The sequence below is a fragment of the Triturus cristatus genome, chromosome 10, assembly GCF_964204655.1.
Source record: "Triturus cristatus chromosome 10, aTriCri1.1, whole genome shotgun sequence".
In the NCBI taxonomy this organism is placed as follows: domain Eukaryota; kingdom Metazoa; phylum Chordata; class Amphibia; order Caudata; family Salamandridae; genus Triturus; species Triturus cristatus.
This window is the reverse complement of record NC_140593.1, coordinates 160,320,393-160,345,791: the sequence shown is the minus strand read 5'-3', so window position 1 is coordinate 160,345,791 and position 25,399 is coordinate 160,320,393. Positions and strand designations below refer to the sequence as shown.

The window sequence follows — 25,399 nt, the reverse complement described above, 5'->3', positions numbered from 1 at the left end:
CTATGCAGTTTATATAATTTGTATTTCAGTGCCAGTGTCGGTGAAGTAAAATATACACAAACAATATCTATTTCTTCATCAACATTTCCCAGATGTACTCCGAGAATATCTTGATCTCGTTGGATGCTGGCACCTTGCCCCGCCCCTAACCCCACCCAAAGTCCCGCCCATGTCCACAGCTCAATTTTATGAGTAACTGCACTTATTTTTTCCCATTTAAAGCACTGCGATGGTGAGGCCACCACCTGACAGAGTAATCTTGGATTGCATCTCTCCACTCTACGTCATGTCGTCCTGGTCTCAAAAGACCTAAATGCGTGAGTTGTCTGATCCTTTTTGTGTGGCTGCTCTGTGTGTCACAGGGTGATGTCTGGATTTCACATGAGTTTTTTGCTTGTGCCTCTGTCGGCCTTGTTTCCCCCTTGATGCTTCATATGCTCAGTTGCATTTCTCTTCTGCTTTGGTTTGCATTGTCGTCCCTCCTACACCTGTGTTTATGTTTGTCTATTGTCCGGGGATCACTAAGTGCCTGCAGAGACTGCTGGCTAAAAGATCCATGAGCCATGAATGTGTTGTTTGAATTCACCATTATTCACCACTGCTCTGCTTATATGCCCCCTCAGCAAGACACTGAGAGCAGGGTTACCAGATCGCTCTGAAGCAGACACCATGTCTGTACTGGGCTTTTCTGTTAAAAAAGTGCTATTCTATGTGTTACTCTCCAGTTTGAGAAGGTGAAGCGCACAAAGACTGCAACTCCCAGAATTCCTTAAATGTAAGCCAAAGGCTGGATATATATTTGCCCTGGTAATGTGGAACGAAGTGGCAGAATTGGTTGATCGCCTCAGTAATATTATATAGGTGATGGCAACAAAGGCATAACATGACTGACCAGTACTGCAAGTGTTAGAAATAGTCAGGGACTTTTTAGGTCATTGAGGATCATGATTAATGTATTTTGAGTTTGGTATCTGAAACCTGTGTGTGCTTTCTCAAAACAGTTCTACAAGGAGGGGTTTACAGAGTTCTCTAATGGTTGATGTCTTTGTTGGCGTGCTCGCTTTTAGTTCTGTAGCATCTTACCTGTTTTGCACATCACAACTTAAGTGGCAGAGTTTGTCATGAGGTATGAAGTGGTGCATGTGCACTAAACTCTCTAGGCTTTATTTATGAAGCCTTACGCTGTAGTTGTGTCACTTTTTTGTGATGCTGTGGCAGTGCAATGTGTCACGCTGCATCATATTTACAAAGTGATGCATCTAGGCAGATGCGTCACTTTGTAAACCCCTGCGCTAAATTATACCTGCGTCAGGTATAATATATGCAGGGAGGGCGTTTCCCCATAAAAAAGGCTTGTAGAAGTGGTGCAGTGAAATCTATGATATTTACAGAACTAGAGGAGAAAGCAACCAGGGAGATTAATGCTGCACAGCCTGGTGTAGTCACCACAATTGATTAAAGAGAAACTATTGCCCACCTCACTGATCAGCTGCCAGTTGGCCAGACATTGAACATACTAGAGAATGAACCTGTCTGTGTAGTTGCCATCGCAATCTACCTCATCTCTGCTTACATTCTAGTCTTTGTCAAAAGTGTGTAAGATGTAATAATACGTAGTAGGCTATCACACTTCCGGTTAGTAGAAGGTGGGGCTGTGCCTGTATTTAAATCCCGCAAATGGCGCATCCAGTTGGAACAAACACTTTTCCACATAACATACTTGATGGGTTTATTCTGATTGTCGACTCCGACTTGGGAATGATTACCTGAAAGGGGATTTGCGTGGAGAGTAGTCCATCAGTTCCGTAATGTACGTTGTCAAGAGAAAAACGTCTCAATATAGTACTCTCTGTTTTTTGACATTGTACCACGAGTAAATGATATATTCTTTTACCAAAATAGACATGGTCTCCTGGCACATAAAGCGCAAAAACTCTTGCATAGTTAGATATCTTCTCAGGATGGTTTTATTTGCAAGACATGTTTTTACATTGTGGACATCAGTCGACTGAGGTACTTTTGTGTTCTGTTGATGGATGTTTTCTTGAATTTATGTGTTTGTGTTGATTTGTTTCCAGCCATCTCAGAAAGATAGCTTGTTCTGAATCTATGTCTCATGAAGTGATGGTTGTTTAGTACCTCGTTCGCTAGAAAGGGCTATCACTAAAACACTATACCGATGAGGTAATTTGATATTAATAATAATTACTTATTCTCTCGGGAATTGGTGGCCCCAGTTGCTAGTAAACAATAATCCGGCTTGTTAGTCAAGCACCTGTGGAGTGTAAAGTTTAATGGTCTTATGCCTAGACCTGTTAGAACTGTGTATGCCGCGTGGCATGGATCAAGTCATTAACAGGTCTTGAGATGTAAATATCATCATAGATGGCATGATAATCACGTGCCTTTTCTCCCTAACATAGATCTGACCAACACCACTGGACTGTGGGGGGCTCATTCTTTGGCAATAGTGTCTAACTAGAACCCAGACAACTGACGGGAGATCGATTAATCTTATCTTCACAGATGAACTACATTTGAGGGAGAGGAACTTAGTCTCAATTGGTATGTAATTTTGGCCCTGGAGGTTTATCGCTCTATACTAGGGCGAATCTATGATTTGTGGTCAATACGATCACCCCAACGATCTAATAATTTATTGATTTCGGATTGTTTCAGGTGGCCCTATTGCCGAAAACTCATGCCAATCCATATTATTATGAATTGGAATTTTGCGGTATATATTTATTGTTTCTCTGTAAGGAATCACTATTTTCGTCTATGCTATCTCTCGTGGGCGACAACGTAGAGCACTTCTGCCACTATGGCCTTCTCATTGTCTGGATTGATTTCACACACTTTCTCTTTGGGTTCTAGGGGTTTTCACGTTTGTTGGTTTGGGTGTGTATTTTAAGTTTTAACACGTTCTGTACTGCACCTTATTTTGGGTTTGTCTTGTTTTAAATAATGTGGCACATTTTACGTCTTTGTGATATGTCTTGGTGTTAGGTTTTTTATGTATTACAATTCCTGACTCAGGAAAGTGTTGATTATCAAATCCCTCCCCTTTGTTTAAAGTTGGACCCTTTTTGTATTTGTTATTGCGCTCTATATTATATTTTTTGACTTGAATATGTTTGGGTGTTTTGGGTTGTTTTGTATAAAATTTACCGGTGTCCTGAGTATAAATGGTTGTATTTTTGTCTTTGAATGTTTGCAGCCCTGATCAAGCCTTTTAGGTGAAACACTTTGGCTGCGCTTCTATGTAAATGTATATTAAAACAACTGAATATTTTCTACCATGATGATCTACGAGTATTGATCAAATGTGATAAATCTTTTGTGAAATTTATTCTATTTAAAATATTTGTGTTGCCTCTCAAATATATCTTGTACATTTATGAGATTTCACTGCGCCACTTCTACAACTTCACTGCATCAATCCTTACGTCTGCTTCACGACAGGCGTAAGGACTGATGCAGGCCCTTTTACGTGGGAATCACCCATGTGTAATGACACATTGCTGGCGTTGCGTCTATTTTCCGACACACTTCAGCAATGCGTCCTTACTGCGTCACCAGATACGTCAGGATTCCTGATGTATCTAGTCAATCCTTGCAAAATGGAGTGCTATACTGTAAATACGGCGCATCCAAGAAGTCGCAAGGAGGGCGCAATGAAAAGTGTTGCATCGCATTAACCAGCGATGTGACACTTTTTATAAATGAGGTCCTCTAGTCCTCTTCTTCTATGTCCGGCATGATGCTTGATTCTATTTTTTTTACCTCTCTTTTTTCCAGCTGGCATATCTTGGCAACCACAGCCATTTGAACTGGCAAAGTAGGAAAATATAGAAGTAAAATGTTGTTTTTAAAAAATATATTTTTATTTGCATGTTCAACTAATACAGAACAACCAACATGTCACAGGCAGTCATTCTTGCACCCAAATACCCCCCACTTCCCCACCCGCAACCCACAGCAGCATCTCCATGTCATGTACCCAAACGCAAGCCGGCTCTTCCGCCAGTGACTCATTCGGTAATCTACTCCCCCCCCCCCCCCGCCAAAACTCCCCCAGGGTCTAAAACACATGCTCAGTAACGCTCCATCTCGGCGTACATTCAAATTTGAAAGGACCCATATTGTGCTAGTCAGGTGCCAAACCCCCATCCAATCCATGGTACTTTCTCCATTTCCCCCACACTCTACGGAACTTCCGGGGGCATCCTCTCGCTTTGTATGTGACCCTTTCTGCCGCCATATACATATCCATTCCCCTCCTCCATTCTCCTAATTGAGGGGGTAGTAAAGTCCCCCATGCACGTGCCACATCTCTTTTTGCCACCACTAATGCAAATAATGCAAAAATAAGTTGTGGGCGGCTCAAGTCAATGTCATGGGATATCCCCAGCAGTACGAATTCAATGTCTTGGGGAAGTGTGGTCTCCAGCACCTTACTCAGCTCTCCCAGTATTTGTATCTAAACTGTATGGATGACAGGGCAGTCCCAGATGGTATGGTCTACATCGCAGACAGTTTGGATAACTGGCTCGGCCTAGTCGGTGAAGTCGAACCCTGTCGAAATATACCCTGTGTAGTATTTTGTATTGGATGAGTCGGAGGCGGGATTTAATCGGCACTTCCCTATGGTGCATCAGGGCCTCCTTCCAATCTACCGTGTCCATCGTGCCCAGGTTCTGTTCCCATGTTCCCCTCAGTTTCCCCAGTCTGTCTGGCATGTTATTGGTGGACCCGCTGTTGGGCGGGTCCACCTCCCGGTCTCATTTAGACGTCAGGCCGCCATCTTGGGAGTACTACGGGTCGAGCGTGGAGCTTGGACGCTCTAGCTGTCCTAAGGGGGAGAGACGCTCAAAAGGGAGGTAAACTGTCCACTCCCCCTTGCTGACAGATAGCTTTTGGAACTTGTACGTAGTGCCTGCATCTGCGCTCCTCAAGCGTTTTGCATGCGGAACTATTGGCCTTAGGCTTTTTTAAAACTTCCTTGTTCTCTATTTCATTTCAATATTATTGGTTGGATTTGCCCCTGATTTTAGATTTTAGGCCCCTTACTTGCACTATAAAACTTATTTACTCACCGCTGTTGGGCGGGTCCACCTCCCGGTCTCATTTAGACGTCAGGCTGCCATCTTGGGAGTACTACGGGTCGAGCGTGGAGCTTGGACGCTCTAGCTGTCCTAAGGGGGATAGACGCTCAAAAGGGAGTCATGCCGTCGCGCAGTGGTTTCGCGCAGCGGGGTCGCCGGACTTCCGCCGGAGTTACGCCTGAGTTCAGCCCGTCTGCGCCCATCCGCGCTGAGGACGTGCTGATGGGCGGGCTTGTTGCAGATATCCCTTATGATCCACAGAGTACAATGATACAATACTCATTAGGTGAGCTGCTTACTCTAAGACCGCCGCCTCTTGCGTGCCACCTCGGTCTCTCTCCTGAGGACCTGAGATGTGTCTCAACATGCCGCTCGTGTGGGGAGGTACTGCTCCCACCTAACATAGTTGGGAAGTTTCCTCCTAACTCCTCCGCTGTACCGATCATTACTCAATCTAGAAGGGGCTTTCTGATCAACGCCAGGTCGCTCATTAAGAACAATATAGCGTTCCATGAGTTTGTGACCGACAGGCAACCTGACTGGGTATTTGTCACGGAAACATGGGCGTCTGACTCTTCCGGACATGACCTAATCTTGGCAATCCCCGAAGGCTTTACGATCCATAGACAGGATAGAGTAGGACGAAGAGGGGGAGGGCTGGCAATTTTGTGCAAAGCCCCACTCTCTTGTGTGACAAAATCGCTCTCAGAGCCCTCAGATTCCTTCGAGGCTATGTATTTCTGTATTTCGTCCTCTCCCACAGCCTCTTTTACTGGCATTCTTGTCTATAGACCGCCTGGTCCCAGAACTAGTTTTTGTTCCGATCTATTTCGAATTTTAGAACCATATTTTGGTAAATCGCAGATTACTATTCTCGGGGACTTAAACTTCCATTTGGATGACCTGGGAGTAAGAGATACATCTCAGCTGATTGACTCACTAGGCGCGTGTGAGCTTAGCCAATTGGTGAAAAGCTCTACCCATCTGGCTGGCCATATATTAGATGGAGTTTTTACCAACGATTCTAGACTCTCAGCTGGCACTCCTATTCCCTTGATTTGGTCGGGCCATCTGGCAGTGCCCCTGGAATTTACAATTCTGGCTGAAGAGCATCGTAGTTCTGCCACTAGTAATAGAGGTTGGAAAAGAAGCTATAAAAACATCACCACTGAAGCCCTCGCCCCTTTTATGAGAAGCTCTGGGGATCCGCTTACCCGAGATGTCGATGAGGCAGCTCAGGAACTTATTGATTCCATCACTGGAGCGGTTGACGCGCTTGCGCCCGCCTCTTTACGATATGTAGCTCGGCGGAAACCCTCTGCACCTTGGTTCACGGAATCTTTAAGACTCCTTAGACAAACATGTAGAGCCAAGGAAAGGAAATGGCGTAAGTCATGGGATCCCTCTGATAGAGATGATCATAAACGGACGTTACGTACCTACAAAATTACTGTGATTAAAGAGAAACAGGACTATTTCTCCAATTTGAAGGTTTCCCTTTCCTCGTCTAAAGAATTGTTCAAAATAGTTGACTCCTTATGCTCCCTTCAGACACCTGACCCAGTGGTGCACACACAGGAGCTATGCAACAACATTTCTGATTTCTTCTATAAGAAAATCTCGGACATTCATGGGGACCTGGAAGCCCAAAGGAACCTGTTAGATGATGGTTCCCTCTTGGACATTAGGGCCTCAGAATTTTGGCGTAAGGACTCTAATAAGTCACTTGTCCTTTTTCCGTCGCTCTCTCTTGAAGGTCTTAATGTCCTACTTGACAGAACTAAGTCTGCTTCTCCTGTGGACCCCTGTCCACATCCTTTTGCCCCCATTGCTGGAAGTAATGAACGAGGCTTTAATCCAAGGTATTTTTCCCCTGGCTTGGAAAAAGGCTATAGTGAAGCCTCTTCTTAAAAAGCCTTCCCTCGATCCCGGAGTATGGAAGAATTTTAGACCGATTTCTTTGCTACCTGCTCCTGCTAAGTTGCTTGAAGCCCATCTTAACCGTCATCTATCCACCTTCCTTGACTCCTCTGAATTTTTAGATAGTTCTCAGCATGGATTCCGAAAATTTCATAGCACTGAATCTGCTTTGACTATGGTGGTGAGGAAATATGAATTTTGTGATCAGTTATGTCCCCTATCGTAGACCCCAACGGCTCCATGTACATGCTATACGTACATGTATGTTCCCTCCTGCTCCAGTTTTAAAGACGCAAATATATGTGCGTCCACCGTCAACATGTCCTCTTTCAGATCCACCATAAATGGGTCAGATATTCCTTTCCTAAGTATGAAAGGCCACCGACTTTATGTGGTTCACTTTCCACATTTTTACAGATTCAGGCGAGTAGGCCCGAATTCTGTCATCAAGCCTTTTCCTGTCTTCTGCCTCTGAAAGCTCCAGTCTGAGCCTGCATCTGTGACCATGAACTTTGTCTTACTCCCTGCGCGGCTAACGGTGCCTGATCCAGCCCGTAGCCTGCCAAAAACTGTATTTCACCTTCAAGATTATCTCCTCCGCCCCTCATCCGATGCATTCCTGTCTAGCAGTTTAGGTAAACATCCTTCCAGCTACCGAGCAAAGGGCCCGGCCTCGCTGTCCTCATGCAAGTAATTCATAGCCCTGTTACCATGGAATATTCCTACCCCCTCGCATCTAGTGTAGACACTTAGACGCTTGTACACGCACTAACAGTCAGTATAGTCAGTATAGAATAAGATTCTATCCTAAGAGACCTCTCTTTTTGGATAACACAGTTCTTCAAACATAGGATATTAGATATGATTTGGGATTAGGTTGACATAACCCCAGACTTCTGTCTCCACATGTAGAGCTAAATGTCAAGTCCCCTTCTCCCTCTAGTTGCACGTCAATCACACGTCATGCGGCTGCGCACGCATCTCTGCCAAACATTTCTGCTGACATTGCAGGATTCTCTTATGGATCCACCCACTTGTGACATCATGTATAATGACGTTTTCTAGTTACGCCTATTCTAGTTACGCATGCATATTTATTTTGTCTTATCAGTTGATACGCCTACTGCATTTGTTTTACTGTAATGCCTTTTCTATAAAAATGATTACCTGTCAATAATATATGCCCTTCCTTCCTGAACTTTCGTGGTGATGGAATAGAACGCCTACAATTCGAATTGTATTCCTTTGTATAGGAATAAAGCCTTTTTAAACCTCTAATACCACGGATTCTGCCTCTCATTTTACTGAGTTATTCTTAATAGACTTTACCGCATAAAAAATAGTACCGGTAACGAAATATTTACCACATAAATTGGCGCCCGAATAGGGACACTTTCTCATCTCACGCGCCGGCGGTGCGTTGCAGGCCCGGTCTCCTGCCACAGCTGAACGGACAAAAATGCGTACCCGCAGGATTTCCTGTATCTCCCTCCGGCCAAGCGGGGACGACTGAGGCTGCGATCAACACCCAGACGAGGCGGTGAGAAGTGCGAAGTATCCCGACCAGAGCCTAGCTGAGAGAGCAAGATCCGAGGTATACAGAGACCCGCCAGGTTCCGAAGTTCCGAGTCCAGTCCGGTCCAGTCCAGTTTCAGTTCCGTTCCGAGGCCTTCCGTTCCGAGCTACCCGGTGAGTACCATTACCGGGGAGGCATTTAACGTGCACATAGTCTGTGCCGGTCAAGACGGGTTTGGGTACACAAATCCGGTCTGCACTGTTTTAGCAGTGTATCTGTACTGTTTAGCAGTATATATAGTATGTTTTGCATATAAATAAATATAAATAAGTATTATCTAGTGTCAGTATTATGTCAGTAACTAGTTTTCTATTAGTTATCATTGTTCGTAAAACTGTTAAGTGTTAAATGTTTTGAAATACGTTCTATATACTGTGGTGTGAATGACTGTTCATTATTGTGTTTTTATAAAGTGTGTTCCAGTAATAAGGTCTAAAAATGCCGCTCTTCTCGAAACTAAGACAGATCAAAACTAGAAAAGGTGTACTCGAAGAAGCTGTTCCCATCCCACCTAGGGACACTCAAGGGTACTTTATGTATCATAAGCATGGCCTAGATGCCGTATTATTTCTTGATTTATGGGTGGACTACACCAAAGAATTACCAGAGAGTCAGAGATGGCCCGCAGCGGGGACCTGGGATGCAGATTGCATCATGAGAGTAGAAGAAGAATTATGGAAAAAGAAAGCCAGACAGTCACAGAAGGATGCCATTGAATTATGGCGTAAAGAATCACATAGACGTACAGAAAAAGCACTCAGACAGGAAGAGAAAGGTAGAGAGAATTCAAATAAAACCCGAGAAAATCTATTACTTGAAGAAAGTAGTACCAAGTCATGACAAGGACCCAGCAGGTTTCCACCGTGAGATAAAAGACATGTTACTCATGGGAGAGTATACCTACCCCGACATTATGAAAATATTGAAAGTCCTATTACCCGCCGGTGTTTATGAGAAACTCAAAGAAAAGGAATGGGAGGTGGGAGACCAAAAGATAGATTGGACAGCATTAGAAAACGAAGAAAAGGCCCGAGCTGCAGGAGCAGGGCTTGGGGAAAAGACTACAGCACTAGCAGGATTACTAATACAGGTACTGCCACGTTTATTAACTACGAAAAAGGAAGACTGGGGTGCAATCTCAGCCTGTAAACAAAAACCAGATGAAGACACTAGTGATTTCTATTCCCGATTTGAAAAATGTTTTAGTATAAATAGTGGCATAAAAGCCAGTAGTGAGTCATATCCACACCTGTTTGTGACAAAATTAGTTGAAAATTCTCTGCTACAAGTCAAGAATAGAGTATTGAAATTCGAAAGTACCTGGCAAAGTAATACCCCATCACAGATGCTACAGATGTTACAATATCACCACGATAGAATTAGAGAAGAACAAGAACACGAACAAAGACGTATGAAAGATACAAAAATGAAAATGCTTGTTGCACAGTCAGTTCCAGCCGATAGTCATCAAAAGGGTGATTCCGCAAGTCCTGCGAAAGGGACATGCAACTATTGTAAACAACCAGGTCATTATATACATGATTGTCCAGTCCTGAAACATAATATTGCCACAGGTAGAACACATGAGAGACCACGTCCACCTAGACAGGATCAGAATCAACAGCAACTGCCTCAGCAGGCACAACCTAGGTTAGCTCCGCAACAACTAGCTCCGCAACAGGCAGCTCCACAACAGATCGTAGCACCACCACAAGCGCAGCCTGTCGCTGCAACTCAAGCAACAACACAACAGATGTATCAGTACGCACAAACAGATTATCCCGATTATCAACGATACTCATGAGATAGCCTAGAGAGGGAAGTTGGCTTACCCCTTATTGAGGTTCCTGTAGACCAAGAGGGACCTTATGTACATAGTGAACTATTAGGGGAAGACAGAAAGTTTTTACTTGATACAGGGGCAAGCAGAACAACTATAAGACGCAGTGAAGTTCCAGGGGCACCCCTCTCAGGCTCACAAAATATTTCCCTTGGATTCTCAGGAAAACCTATAATAAATGACGTAACACAACCTCTTCCACTTACAGTCGGTCCATTAACACGTACTACAGATTTATTGCTTACTAAATCATGTCCAGAAAACTTGTTAGGTATAAAAACATTGAAAGCTCTAGGAGCCATAATATGTTGTTCTCCGGAAGGAGTACGACTATTTTTACGTGACTTTAAAGGTCACTACGTATCCAGAGACATGGATCACCGACTGCAGAATTTACCTACACATTTATGGGCACAAGGCCCCACTGATGTTGGTTGTATGAACATTACACCATATCGAGTCACACTAAAGACAGGAGTGGTACTACCACGAATGCGACAATACAAGTTACCACCAGATGCTGTAGTGGCTTTACTGCAAATCATTGACGAGCTCATTGCACAAGGAGTGGTTGTCGAAACCGACTCCAATGTATGTAATTCCCCGATAATTCCGATTCTTAAAAGAACGGATCCAAAAGCTCCGCCAGTATACCGATTAGTTATTGATCTGCGCGAATTAAATAAATGCATTGTACCACAATACCCTGTGGTCCCAGATATCTCCTCATTACTCACAGCTATTGACTCAGAAGCAACGTTTTTCACTGTAATTGATCTCAAAAATGCTTTCTTTAGTGTCCCAATTGATCCGGAAAGTCAATATCTTTTCGGTTTTAGTTTAAATGGACGAAGTTTTAAATTCACACGCGCACCTCAAGGATTTACAGAAAGCCCCAGCATCTATAGCCAAGCACTGAAACGAGAACTTGACAGTATCCATATGCCAGTTAACACTGCCTTGCTTCAATATGTCGATGATCTGCTGATCACCGCCCGGAGCGAACCTGAATGTGAAAAAGCGTCACTGACGGTTTTAAAATTTCTGGCCGACAAGGGGCACAAGGTGTCCCCTTCTAAGCTGCAATTCTGTGTCCCGCGAGTTGTTTATCTTGGGCACTCGCTGTCCAAGGAGGGAAGGCAGCTTACACCCGATCGCATCCAGTTAATTGCTAACATGCCACCACCCAAGACACAAAAGGAGGTGCGGGCTTTTATAGGCCTCACTTCATACTGTAGGCAGTGGATCCCTCAATATGCATTTCTAGCAAAACCACTCATCCAGTTGACAACACAGGAGGCAGCCACATCGACTGTCCTCCCTTGGACTCCAGAACATACTCATGCCTTTGAAAGCTTAAAGAAAGCTTTATGCCAAGCACCTGTCCTAGCAACACCATGTTACAGTAAACAGTTTACACTCTTTGTTACAGAACGCGAAGGTACTGCTTTGTCAGTACTCACTCAGGAACAAGCAGGATCACACAAACCGTGTGCTTATTTCTCTAGTACATTAGATCCAGTAGCGCAGGCACTTCCAGCGTGCCTGAAATCAGTGGCAGCAACAGCTTTAGCAATCAGACAAAGCGATGCCATAGTGTTAGGACATCAATTGACAGTACAAGTACCACACGCAGTAGAGGTTCTTTTGAACCGCACACAAACACAACACTTGACTATAGCAAGACTCACCGGTTACGAATTAACATTGTTTCAGCCACACATAGAAATCAGACGTTGTAATACGTTAAATCCTGCCACACTGTTACCAGTAGGCGGAACAGACCCATTGGCACATGATTGTGTTGAAGTCATTACTATCACAACAAAACCCAGACAAGACTTGACAGATATCCCTTTGACAGATCCAGACTTGACATTATATGTAGATGGGTCATGTATGAGAACAAGTACAGGAGAGTTAGTGGCCGCTTACGCAGTCACAACAGATACTGAAGTCATTGAAACAAATTGTATTAACACTTTGTCAGCTCAAGCAGCAGAGCTCATCGCTCTGACACAAGCCTGTATTCAAGCCACAAATAAAAAAGTCAACATATACACAGATTCACGTTATGCATTCGGAGTCGTCCATGACTTCGGCGTACTGTGGCGAGAGAGAGGTTATTTAACTTCTCACGGTGCCCACATCCAACACGGACCCCTCATTCAAGCCCTATTAGACGCGATTCATTTACCTACTGCAATATCGATTATGAAATGCAAAGCCCACACAAAAGTTACCGATATCATTTCTCAGGGTAATGACCTAGCTGACAGAACAGCTAAACAGACTGCTCAGAATCAGACTCACACAACTGACATGACAAAGACAATAGTCCTGACACCAACACATTGCATGACAGTTAAGGATCCCGCCCTTGATGTAATTGACATACAGACACATGCTACACCAGAAGAAATAAAGAAATGGACTGAATTAGGAGGGATCCAAACAGATCAAGGATGGATGACGAAGGAAAAATCTATATGGTTTCTTCCCGACTCAATGGTCCAAGTCATCATTAACACAATACATAGTCCAGCGCACCTAGGAGAAAAAGCTATGCTAGACAGCATTCAACACATTTGGTTCAACAAACACTTGCGAGCCGCAGCTAAACAAAAAGTTCGTACCTGTATGATATGTTGTCAGTTTAACCCAGGTAAAAGCATTCCCGTAGAACAGGGTGGATTTCAGCCTCCTGATCACCCTTTTGAAGTCCTCCAGATGGATTATATCCAGATGGAACGATGTCGAGGATTCAAATATGTTCTCGTAGTTGTCTGTGCTCTTTCCCGTTGGACCGAAGCATACCCGGTTTCAGATTACACTGCCCCGACTACTGCCAAACAGTTAGTTCGAGAATTCTTCCCACGGTACGGTTTACCACGTGTTGTCTACTCAGATAACGGCCAGCCGTTCTCATCCGAACTAATGAAACACGTTTCCCTTCTATTAGGCTACCAGTGGAAATTCCACTGTGTCCGACATCCCGAGGCGGCAGGTCTCGTGGAACGTCATAATCAAACTCTGAAAATTAGATTGTCCAAAATATGTAGAGAAAAAGGAGTCGATTGGATAATAGCCTTACCAGTTGCGCTCTTTTACATGAGAATGGTAGCACATTCTCGAACAGGGCTATCCCCGTATGAGGTGATCTTTGGTAGACCACCAAATATGTGGGGGACGCCTATACCTCGTAAAATCACTGATGTTGACTGTAATATGCTGACAGATTACCTGGCTTCCTTGATGTCTGCACTACAATCTTGTCGTTCACAGGTATCCGCAGCTTTTCCCGACAATACTGAGGTAAAACCCCATGACGTGGTTCCTGGGGACTTGGTTTTGGTCAGGAATTTTGACCGGAAGACCCAACTGGATCCTAGGTGGAAGTCACCGAAGTTGGTTCTACTCACCACAAGGACAGCTGTGAAGATCGAGGGAAGGAAAGGGTGGTTGCACTCGAGTCATATCAAGAAATGTTATGGACTACCATCCAGCGTAGAGACTCAACCCTGTATTCCCTCACAAACAGACTCAAAGCTCCCCTTGGCTGAATTAACAAAACCAGAACTGTATAAACTAAAATTGAGGTCCAGTAAGTCAGACAATTTGATTGTTTAAGTCCTCTCCAAGGTGAATCGGTTGAATTTGTCTCTGACATGTATCCTCTGGACCGGAATAGAGAAAGAAATAATCAAATGCTGCTCAAGAAGCATGCGTATTGTAAATCATTTCGTAGTCACTGCACAGTAACATTATTAATTTTGTTTTTTCTAAGTCTTCTGATCATCATTGTCAGCATCCTATTGCACATGTATTATCCTATTCCTAAGCGTGCTTATAATATAACTGCAGAACATTCTTTTAGTGAATTACCTCCACATGAATTGTCTTATAGATTTGCGCTGCGCAATAACACTTTCATTAGTATGCTACATCATTCCCATCAAACCAGCAATGCCACAAATTGTTGGATATGTGGCCGACTCCCTCCCTATCAGAACTATAAGGGAGTTTTGCCCCTCTTTCCCTATCCGTTCACACACAATGGCTCCTGTGGAGCATGGTTTAGTTTGATTAATTCCCTAGATTCGAATTCCGCAGTTTATCAAGACAACTGGGTATGGGGAAACCTGAACTTAGTTTTGCTTAAAGTCTGCTACCCTAACAAGGAGGGACTTCCCAAAAGAACAGGAACTGATTTAGAAAATGAAGTATATGGATTAGGTAATTTTACACTTAACCTTATGATCCTGAACGTTGAATCAGAGGCTACACCAATCTTGCCCGCCATGTCTGTATTCCCAGTAAAAGGGGAACTATGTATAAGAAAGAATGGCTCCATACACATGGGCCATAGTAAATGCACCACTGTAATAAAATTCAGTGATCAAGGCAAGTCTACATTTAGAGCTTCTCGTCATTCCTACTTTATATGTGGCCAGATCGCATATATACGCCTACCTTTAGATTGGGATGGTACCTGTTACATAGCTTTCCTTCTACCACCTGTTTTCCTAGCTCCTCCTGATTATTATAGAAATACCCATTTAGTACACAATAGACAGCAGAGAGATCTCCCAATTGTTGATTACACTGAAACAGCATGGGAAAAATACACAGATTTCAATAAAGGTTTCTTTCCCTATATAGGTACAGTCACTAATAGTAAGCTGATACGTAGACTAACCAGAACCCTTGAAGCAGTAGTGAACGAAACTATTTCCGCCTTAGGCAATTTAACAGAAGAGCAGTCTGCTATGCGGATTGTTGTGCTTCAAAATCGTCTTGTCCTTGACGTCATCCTGGCCGATAGGGGCGGAGCTTGTAGGGTCATCGGATCAAGTTGCTGCATTTTCATACCAGAAAATTCGCCGTCAGTATATAAAGCCATAACTCGCCTTCATAAGATTGTAAGCCAGATACACCAGAGTCCAGGCACCTGGACTTGGTCCGGTTGGTTCTGGGGCGTGTTGTCAGCCTGGGGATGGAGAATGCTCTCCTTCCTAGGTATTGGCTTTCTCATACTATTCAGTTGCTGCTTATGTCTACAATGTGGGCCAGCGATTTGTGGTCTGTGTGCCACCTCGTGTATCCCACATCCAAGTTTTCGTTCGAGATCCCGGAAGAAGAAAGAAGAACAAATGATGCTATATGAACAGATCGATGGATTGATGAAGATCGATATCTCCTAAGGGTCCGAAGGGGACAAGGAGGGAATGAGGAAATATGAATTTTGTGATCAGTTATGTCCCCTATCGTAGACCCCAACGGCTCCATGTACATGCTATACGTACATGTATGTTCCCTCCTGCTCCAGTTTTAAAGACGCAAATATATGTGCGTCCACCGTCAACATGTCCTCTTTCAGATCCACCATGAATGGGTCAGATATTCCTTTCCTAAGTATGAAAGGCCACCGACTTTATGTGGTTCACTTTCCACATTTTTACAGATTCAGGCGAGTAGGCCCGAATTCTGTCATCAAGCCTTTTCCTGTCTTCTGCCTCTGAAAGCTCCAGTCTGAGCCTGCATCTGTGACCATGAACTTTGTCTTACTCCCTGCGCGGCTAACGGTGCCTGATCCAGCCCGTAGCCTGCCAAAAACTGTATTTCACCTTCAAGATTATTTCCTCCGCCCCTCATCTGATGCATTCCTGTCTAGCAGTTTAGGTAAACATCCTTCCAGCTACCGAGCAAAGGGCCCGGCCTCGCTGTCCTCATGCAAGTAATTCATAGCCCTGTTACCATGGAATATTCCTACCCCCTCGCATCTAGTGTAGACACTTAGACGCTTGTACACGCACTAACAGTCAGTATAGTCAGTATAGAATAAGATTCTATCCTAAGAGACCTCTCTTTTTGGATAACACAGTTCTTCAAACATAGGATATTAGATATGATTTGGGATTAGGTTGACATAACCCCAGACTTCTGTCTCCACATGTAGAGCTAAATGTCAAGTCCCCTTCTCCCTCTAGTTGCACGTCAATCACACGTCATGCGGCTGCGCACGCATCTCTGCCAAACATTTCTGCTGACATTGCAGGATTCTCTTATGGATCCACCCACTTGTGACATCATGTATAATGACGTTTTCTAGTTACGCCTATTCTAGTTACGCATGCATATTTATTTTGTCTTATCAGTTGATACGCCTACTGCATTTGTTTTACTGTAATGCCTTTTCTATAAAAATGATTACCTGTCAATAATATATGCCCTTCCTTCCTGAACTTTCGTGGTGATGGAATAGAACGCCTACAATTCGAATTGTATTCCTTTGTATAGGAATAAAGCCTTTTTAAACCTCTAATACCACGGATTCTGCCTCTCATTTTACTGAGTTATTCTTAATAGACTTTACCGCATAAAAAATAGTACCGGTAACGAAATATTTACCACAGTGGTCAATAATATTCGTTGTAGGGTGGACTCTGGTCAGACGACCATTTTGGTCCTACTTGATCTCACTGCAGCGTTTGACACCCTGTCTCCCTCTATCCTAACTTCTAGGTTAAGGGAGGCAGGGGTGGCTGGCTCGGCCTTGGATCTCCTTGACTCTTTCTTACATTCTAGAGAGCAAAGAGTCATGCTGGGAGAGTTCCTCTCCCCTGCCAAATCTTTGCAATGGGGGGTGCCCCAAGGGTCTGCCTTAAGCCCTACTTTATTCAACATCTATGTGGCCCCCCTTGCTAGATTAGTAAGATCTCAGGGGATGGAGGTAGTGTCGTATGCCGACGACACTCAAATCATGGTGTCCCTAGCACACTCTGTTAGTGCTTCCGCTGACAGTTTTAGGTCATGTATGCAGATGGTGGCAGAGTGGATGGTCCTAAACTCATTAAAGCTGAATTCCGACAAAACAGAGGTCCTGGTTTTTGGTAAGGATCAGGACATCTGGTCTAATGATTGGTGGCCTACATCTCTAGGAACCTGCCCTTCCCCCTCCTAGTCGGCTCGAAATCTCGGTGTCATCTTTGATACTTCGTTGACCATGGATTTGCAGGTCAGCAGGACGGTATCTACCTGTTGGGGAGTCATTATGACCCTAAAAAAAATTCTCCATTACCTTTCGCCATCGGCACGTAAGCAGACTGTGATTGCCCTTGTTGGTTCGAGGCTGGATTACTGTAATTCATTATACTCGGAGATTAATAAACATCTTATCCAGCGCCTCCAGGTTGTGCAAAATGCTGCCGCCAGATTCGTTTTGGCTCTCCCAAAAGATTCCTCCGCTACAGCCGCCAGGAAGTATCTTCACTGGCTCCCTATTCATCACAGGATTTCTTTTAAACTTCTATGCCTCACATATAGAGCCCTTCTCATCGGCCCCTCGGATGCTCTGGGGTCTTTGCTGACCCGTTACATTCCTAGTATATATCTTCGCTCCTCGGATGCTAATCAACTGGTAGTCCCCCGAACCAAGAAGGTTAGATGGGGTAGCAGAGCTTTTTCTGCCGTTGCCCCGTTACTTTGGAATTCACTTCCTATGGAGATTAAATCTCAACCCTCTCTGGTTCTTTTTAGGAAATTTCTTAAGACCTGGTACTTTGAGAAGGCCTACCAGTAAGTTCCTTTTATTCCACAGTCAGTATTTTTTGGTAGGCGCCTTGACGCCCATTGGGCTTAGTAGCGCTTTATAAGATTTGTTTCATTCATTCATTCATTGTTCAAGGTCCTGTACGTTACAGAGACTGTCTTATTGGCTATCTGCTCTTGCAATAGGCGACCCTCCAACAGAGCATATTCCGGGAGGGGAGCGGAGAGCAAGCTCTCGGCCCTCCATGCTTGTCGCAATTGTGCGTATTTAAAAAATTGGGTGGGGTGCAGCCCAAACTCCAATGCCAATGTCCTGAAGGATTTAAGGTCCCCCTTAGCCACCACATCCCCCAACGTAGAGATTCCGATGTCATCCCAGCCCCCAAAGCCCTTGAGTGTGGAGTTCCCTCAGCCAGGTACAATTCCAATCGGTGTCTGCTTTGTCGGTTGGCGTGTCCAACCCAAGATCTTAGTCGCCCCATCCCAAACCACAACGGTTATTTGCGTGGCCGGAAGTAGGCGTCTCCTACCTGGACCCCCATATAAGTAAAATAGACAGGAGCGACGTGCCATGGTGTCCCTTTCTAATCTGTAGGTGGGGTGATCCGCCGGGGCATTTACCGGCGCCAGATTCTCTGCCCAATAGTAGGCCTCGATGTCTGGCAGGGATATCCCTCCATTATACTGGTTGTGCTGCAACGTGCTCAGGGCTATCCTTGTCTGTTTCCCCAACCACAGTAGGGAACGCATTTCTGCATCTATCGTCCGAAACGTCTGTCAAGGAAGAGGGAAGTATTCATTTTGGAGGGCGTATAAAAAGCGGGGCAATGTTAAACATTGCGGCTCGACCAAGTATCGTAAGGGAGAGGGCTTTCCATCGTAGGGCGTCCGCTGCAAAATTCGTTATGACTTGCTGAATGTTTTTTTGGTAGGAGAGATTTCTATCTGTGGTTAGATAGATCCCTAGGTACGTGAATCCCGCCTGCGTAACCTGGAGAGCCCCTGGGAGAGGGGGCCACATCTCCTCAGGTCGTGGGCTATACAGGACCGATTTATGCCAGTTAATCGCATAGCCCAAGAAGGAGCCATACCTGCCCAGGAGCCTGAACAGTGCAGGGACCGTGACCTCCGGTTGGGTAACATACAACAGGATGTCGTCCGCATATAGCAAAATCTTTTCTTCTTCTAAGTCAGTCTGCGTAATATGGAACCCTGTATCTCCTTTGTCTGTCTGACCTCACAGGCCACTATTTCAATAGTGAGGGCGAATAGCAGGGGGGACAGAGGGCATCCCTGTCGGGTTCCCCTTCTAATTGGAAAGTTCTCAGATAATAGCCCATTTACTTTAACTCGGCTCTCGGTTCCGCATATAGGAGTCCCACCCATTGTCTGAATTTGGGGCCGACGCCAAACTTGACCAAAACCACCTCTAGAAAGGGCCAGTGGACAGCGTCGAACGCTTTTTCCACGTCCAAAGAAAGGAACATGTGTGGATCATCCCGGTTCGGTACCGCCATAAGCCAGTTGTGGGTCCGCCGTAGGTTCTGTCTGGTCGCTCGATCTGGTAAGAAGCCTGCCTGGTCGCGGTGCACCAGGCCCGAGATTACTTGGCGTAAACGGAGGGCCAGTGTCGTCGCCAGGAGTTTAACCTCTATGTTGAGGAGGGAGATTGGGCGATAAAACGCAAATCCTCGGGGGGCTTTCCTGGATTATGGATGGGGATGATCGTGGCCAATCTAAGGTCCAGCGGGAGGGCACCCTCTTGAGCTGCATCCCTGTGCACCGCCAGGAGGTCTGCCCCTTTTTTATAAAATCCTGCTGGGAGTCCATTCGGGCCTGGGGACCTCCCTGGGCGCAATTTAGTTATTGCCTCTTTAAGTTCGGTTACCGATATGTCCGCTTCAAGTTCCTCCATATCCTCAGCCGCTAAACTCGGGGTTTGCACAGTGGCTAGATATGCTAGGATTCCCTCCGGGGTACCCAGTTCCCCGGCCTCATAGAAATCATTGAAATAGGAGGCAAATGTCCGTACTATCTGTTCATCTCCCTTTTGCGTCTACCCCTGGTGGTCCACTATGCTTTCTATTCAACGGGCGTCCAATTCCTTATGGCTGAGCCAGGCAAGAAGCTTATCAGATTTATCCCCAATGTCATATAACCTATGGAGGGTCACCTGCGCCTGCGCTTTAGCCTCTTCCGTTACTAGGGCTCTATAGCGCTGTTGTGCATCTGTCAGGAGCCGGAGTACCTGTAAATCACGTCCCCCAAGATAGCATTGTCCCAACGCCAGAATTTGGGTTTCCAGGGTAGTGATCTCCTCTTGTGCTTTCCACTTCTCCCACTTTATTCGGTTATCACGGAGTACAGTTTTATAGGCTTCCCAAACTACAACGCCCGATTGCACCGAACCCACATTTTTCACAAAATACACTATCGTGTCGGCCCGAAGTCCCCGCAATATCTCAGTGTTCTGCAGGTCCCAAGCCGTCAACCTCCAGTTTCCATTTCTCACCCTGGACCTCACTCCTGTCCTAACCATCAGCGGGGAGTGGTCAGAGATCCCTCCCGCCATGTAGTCTGCCTCACAGTCAGTACCCGTGGCCCGCCGCGGGAGAAAAACGTAGTCCAGTCGAGAGTGCACCTTGTGTGCTTCAGAATAGTATGAGTAACTTCTAGTGTCCGGGTGGAGGTATCGCCACACGTCCATCAGCCCCAACGTGTCCATCACCCTGGCCAGATGCGTAGTTGGGGAGCTGTCGATACGGTTCCCTGAGCGGTCCATGGGGGGTGGACATGATGTCGTTGAAGTCTCCCCCTATAATGTGTAGTGTGTCCGGGGTGTCAATCAGGATATCAGTCAGCCCATGTAGAGTGCTGGCCTGTAACTTCGGGGGGGCATAGACGAAACTATTGTGACCTTCCATCTGCCCCACGCCCCCGTCACTCCCACATACGTACCCTGGGGGTCTGTCCATGTCCGAGTTATCTTGAAAGGGGGAGATTTTTTAATCAGGATTGCCACCCCCTGGGAGCCCGCTGTGCATCCCGCGGGTGCTAATACTGTGTAAGCTCCTCTCGCTATAAACCCACACTTTGTACCCTTTAGGTGGGTCTCCTGTAATAGGATTACATCTGGGTGGCCCCGTTTTATATATGAGGACACCAGCCCTCTCTTCATTTTATCCCCTAGGCCATTTACATTCCAAGTGAGTATCTTGTAGGGGTCAGTCTCCATCCCCTCTGCGGGGAGTCTACGTTCATTCAAGGGGGCCATAAACATAAATGGTCAAAGTACATCCCGGGTAGGGGCAGCAGGTGAGCGCGCGCATCTGATCGACCATGTGACTGCCTGTGAATAACAAACTTAAAAAACCAACTATAGAACTATTGTACCCTCCCAAACCCCCCGCGCCCCCCTCCCCCCTCCCCATGTTGCATCCCCCGCCAGTCGCTGGGGAGTGAACCCTAGGGTGGTGGAGGTCTATCGCCCTCCCAGTCCCAACTCACGCCACAAGTTCCAACTCTCGCAGCAGTCCCAAAATCCTTTAAAAGAACAAGAAAGTGGAAAAGAAACAGAGAGAGAGACAATGCCAAGAGAGAGCACAGCCGCCAAAGCGAGGAAACTGCTGAGAGTTCAAGTCTGTAGCCACTCCAGGGCTAACGCCTACGGCTCCGTGGGCGTCCTCTAGGTCTCTGTAGGCGTCGGCAGATGTAACAAAGGAAGACAGAAAAGAAGAAATAGAAAGAAAGGGGGTGGGTATCCAGCTTGCATGCTCCGAAATGGCAATCTAGTCCACGGCCAACCATGCAGGCCTCTGTTTACAAGTGGGAATCCGGTGGGTCTCCCTGGGTAGCTGCGGCGCCCGCCGTTGCATCCTGTTCCATCGCCAGTATTTCAGCCGCCAATGGGTGCATGGAGGGGCCCTCAGCCTCCTCCTCACCAGAGGAAGAGTCCCTGGTTTCATTCTCTGTGTCCGGTTGAGGGTGATCAGGGAGGCGGATCGTACATGAGCCCGCCGAGAGTCCAGAGAACCTCCACTGCGTCTTCTGAATCTATCAGTGTCCTTTGGGGCATATGGAGTTGCCTCCAGAAGTCGTCCCCTATGGGCCTGTCGGGGTCCTAATGATCTCTGTGGGTCCGTGGACCATTCGGCACCCCCTCCCGAGGACACATCGCCGTGGGTCAGCGCTTCCGATCGCCCCAATGTGGGACGTTCTTCCAGCCAATGCCAGGTCTCCTCTAGCGTCTGGAAGAAGTGGGATTTGCCCATAAACAGCACTTTCAGTTTCGCAGGAAAGAGTAACATATATTGAATCTTATGTTCTCGCAATTTGGCTTTTACGGAGTCGAACGTACGTCTCTGCTTCTGCACCTCTCAACTGTAGGCTGGGAAAATCATTATGCGTGTGTTCTCATGCCGGATCTCCCCGAGCTTTCTGGCTTCCCTGAGAATCATATCTCTGTCTAGAATGTTCAGAAAACATGCTATCACGGGTCATGGCTGTGCTCCTGCAGGAGATCGGGCCATCAACGCCCTATGATCCCTCTCTATGACAAAGCAGGTAGAAAATGTGTCCTTCGGGAAGGTGCGTAATAGCCATGAATGCAGGAACTCAGGCATATTCGTTCTTTCAATTCCCTCTCTAAAGCCCATGAAGCGGAGGTTATTGCGGCGCGCTCTATTTTCCGCATCATCCACCCGTCATAGTAGATCCTTGTGGGAGGATTGTAAGTCTGTCATTTCTTTACGCAGGTCTTGCAGCGAGTCTTCCGCCTCACCCAGCCTAGTCTCTGTCTCCGTGACCCTATCCGCCAGGTTCCTGAGGTCTTGCAGCAGGAGCGACACCTCCGTGTCCACTGCACCGATCTTCCCCTCTAGCGCCTCTCTTGATGCGTTGATCGCCTGAAGGAGTGTGTCCGTGCCCGATCGGGGAGTCGAACGTTCCTCGGGGGAAGGGGCCAAGACCTTCACGTATTGGTCCATCTTACCCTGTCTCGGATGCCTTGGTTCCCTGTCTTTGCCCATAATGAATGATGTTCAGGGTTCTCACCCTGAATGACAGCGTTCCAATCAAGTGCACAGTGTTTTCCCCAGTGGCCTCACCTTGTAGTGAATACCCCGCTGCTATCACTGTGCGCCCCCACACTACTTGTATCTCACCCACAGGTGCCCTTCAGTGCAGGCCTGTATACTTTCAGTCAGCGCCCCAAATACATTGTATTCCAATTGATGTCATCTGTGGGCCTCCCAAGTCCCAGCTCCAGGCGGGGGCCTCCTCCAGCCTCATTCCCCGCGCGAGGGTTCATGCACTGCTTCTAGGAAAAATGTGGCCTCCCCCGTCTCCCCAGCACAGAAAGGAACTGCTAGCCCCTCTGGGAGCACTCACCGCCAGGCTGCCCGTTCATGCAGTTTGGATGCCGCCAGTCCTCCCCAGCCGTCTCGCGTCGCAGGTGGCAGGGGGGCGGAAGAGAGAAGGCGGCAGATGGGGGGGGGCCCGACCCACTGCCCCAGCGGTTTCTTCCTGGACTCACCGCACTGCCAGCCCCGGCTCCCCACCGGTGCTCGTCGCCTGACAGTCCTCGGGGCTCGGGGCTCCCCCAACGGCCACACCCTCAGCTGGTCTCGAATCGCCGATCTCCAGGCTCACCACCTCTCCCCTCCAGGGCGGTCGTGCCAGTCGGATGCAACAGCCCCCTTCGGAGTCACCGCTCCTCTCCTGGACACCGGTTAAGCGGGATTCTGGCATTCCCCACGGTCCGTCTTCCACTGCGGCCTCTGCCGCAAGGCATCTGAGCCCAGCTGCACTCTGATCCACTCTCGAAGGGGGGCTCACTCATCCGCAGTCCCTCGCGGCCTCAGGGACTGCCGTCGGGGACTCCACACCGCTCAGGCCATCTCAGGTAGGGATGGGAGGGCAGCCCACCTCATCAGCTCCTGTCCCCTGTAGCCTCCACAGCGTGCCCCCGTTCCCTCAGATCGTCTCATGGCCGACTCGGCTTCTTCACGGCACCATCTTGGGTTCATGCTCTCGGCGGCGAGTGGAGCCGATATTCAGTCAGCGCAGCTCATTCAGGACATTCAGTGCCACAACTACCAACTCCGGAAGTAATCTAGGTTTCTTAGGTGTGCATATCCAGTGTTCTCCGGGTCTGCAGGTTGCCGGAATCTATGACAGATCAGGCTTTCAGCCGGAGCTCGGCAAAAGCACGTCTTACTTGCCCATGCTGCTGGCCACGCCCCCCTAGAAGTAAAATGTTAAGACATGTTTAGAAGCTGTTGCTAATGCTTGAAACTTTGTTGAAATTACAAAGCTGCGCAACATAACGCTCATCCCCAACTTTTACGCCCACCATTTTCAAATCATTTTCCTTAATTTTCAAGAAATAATTTTTTAATATTATCCAAAAAAGCGTATCAAAAACATATATACAATACTGATGGCACTCATACAGTTACACAAATAGTGTCGGCGGGCTTTATAATGACTTCCTTGTTGTTTTTTAGAATGCGTAGCGCCTGTCGGTCTTGGAAAGAGATATCATAGGGAATATATTCAAAACCCTTATCCAAAGCTGTAACATCTTTCAGGACCATGGTTTCGAAAGCCAACAGTTTGACTGGCATTTGTTGGGTAGGAGGGTTAAACATAGAAGGAGTTCTCAAACGTAACGGGTTGAAATTAACATTGTAAACTTGTCCATATAAAAGCTCTTCAGGCGCAATTTTCAAAAAAACTGCAAGAGCTCGATTTGAGTATCAAAGAGACAAAGTTTTTTCAGTAGGTGCAAAGCTAAGCCCTTTGCTCAACAATGAAATTGCAACTGAAGAAAGAGTATGTTCCGAACGATTGAAAATTGGAATAGTGTTAGGCATAGTTTCAACCATAGATATCTCATTTATTGTGTAGGACCCCACTGGTAAAACTTCCGGCGGGTCTGACGTTCCCCCACATGGAAGTTCCATTGTTGGGGTGGGGGTCTGGTTTTTACCCGACCCCTCCCCTGGCCTCGCTTGCCCAAAAAAGGATTGTAGGCTGATGTTGAAGGGCCCTGTTCTAATTTAGAATTTTTATCAGAGTCCTCACCCGAGCTGGTGGAGGATTCTGAAAAGGTAATCACCATATTCTTTCTGAAACGGCCCCAAGTCTCGTAATTGTTAAAGTATTGTTGTCTAGGTTGGGAATAAAATACCCATGTACATATATTCTATTTTAGAAGTTTTTATTGAAATACAGTGGACGCTCCTACACTTGACGTTTAGTCCTGATGATGACTCTCCATTTATATATGGGTTGAAACGCCGTCGACGCCAAAAGTATGGCCTTAATTAATGAGGACACAAATTGTTTCATTGTGTATTTTTGTTTTGTTTTGATACCTGCTTTTGTATTTTTCCTCAGCCA

The 25,399-nt window shown here is 46.4% G+C and overlaps 1 long non-coding RNA gene across 1 annotated transcript in view; it reads left to right on the top strand.

The window, feature by feature from the left end:
• The first annotated feature begins 226 nt into the window (after positions 1 to 226).
• The window catches only part of LOC146789140 (uncharacterized), a 197,345-nt gene continuing 172,172 nt past the window's right edge, over positions 227 to 25,399 (top strand). Inside the window, exon 1 of the long non-coding RNA XR_014970029.1 lies at positions 227 to 317. This is a non-coding gene — a long non-coding RNA (uncharacterized LOC146789140). The remainder of the gene's footprint in view (positions 318 to 25,399) is intronic.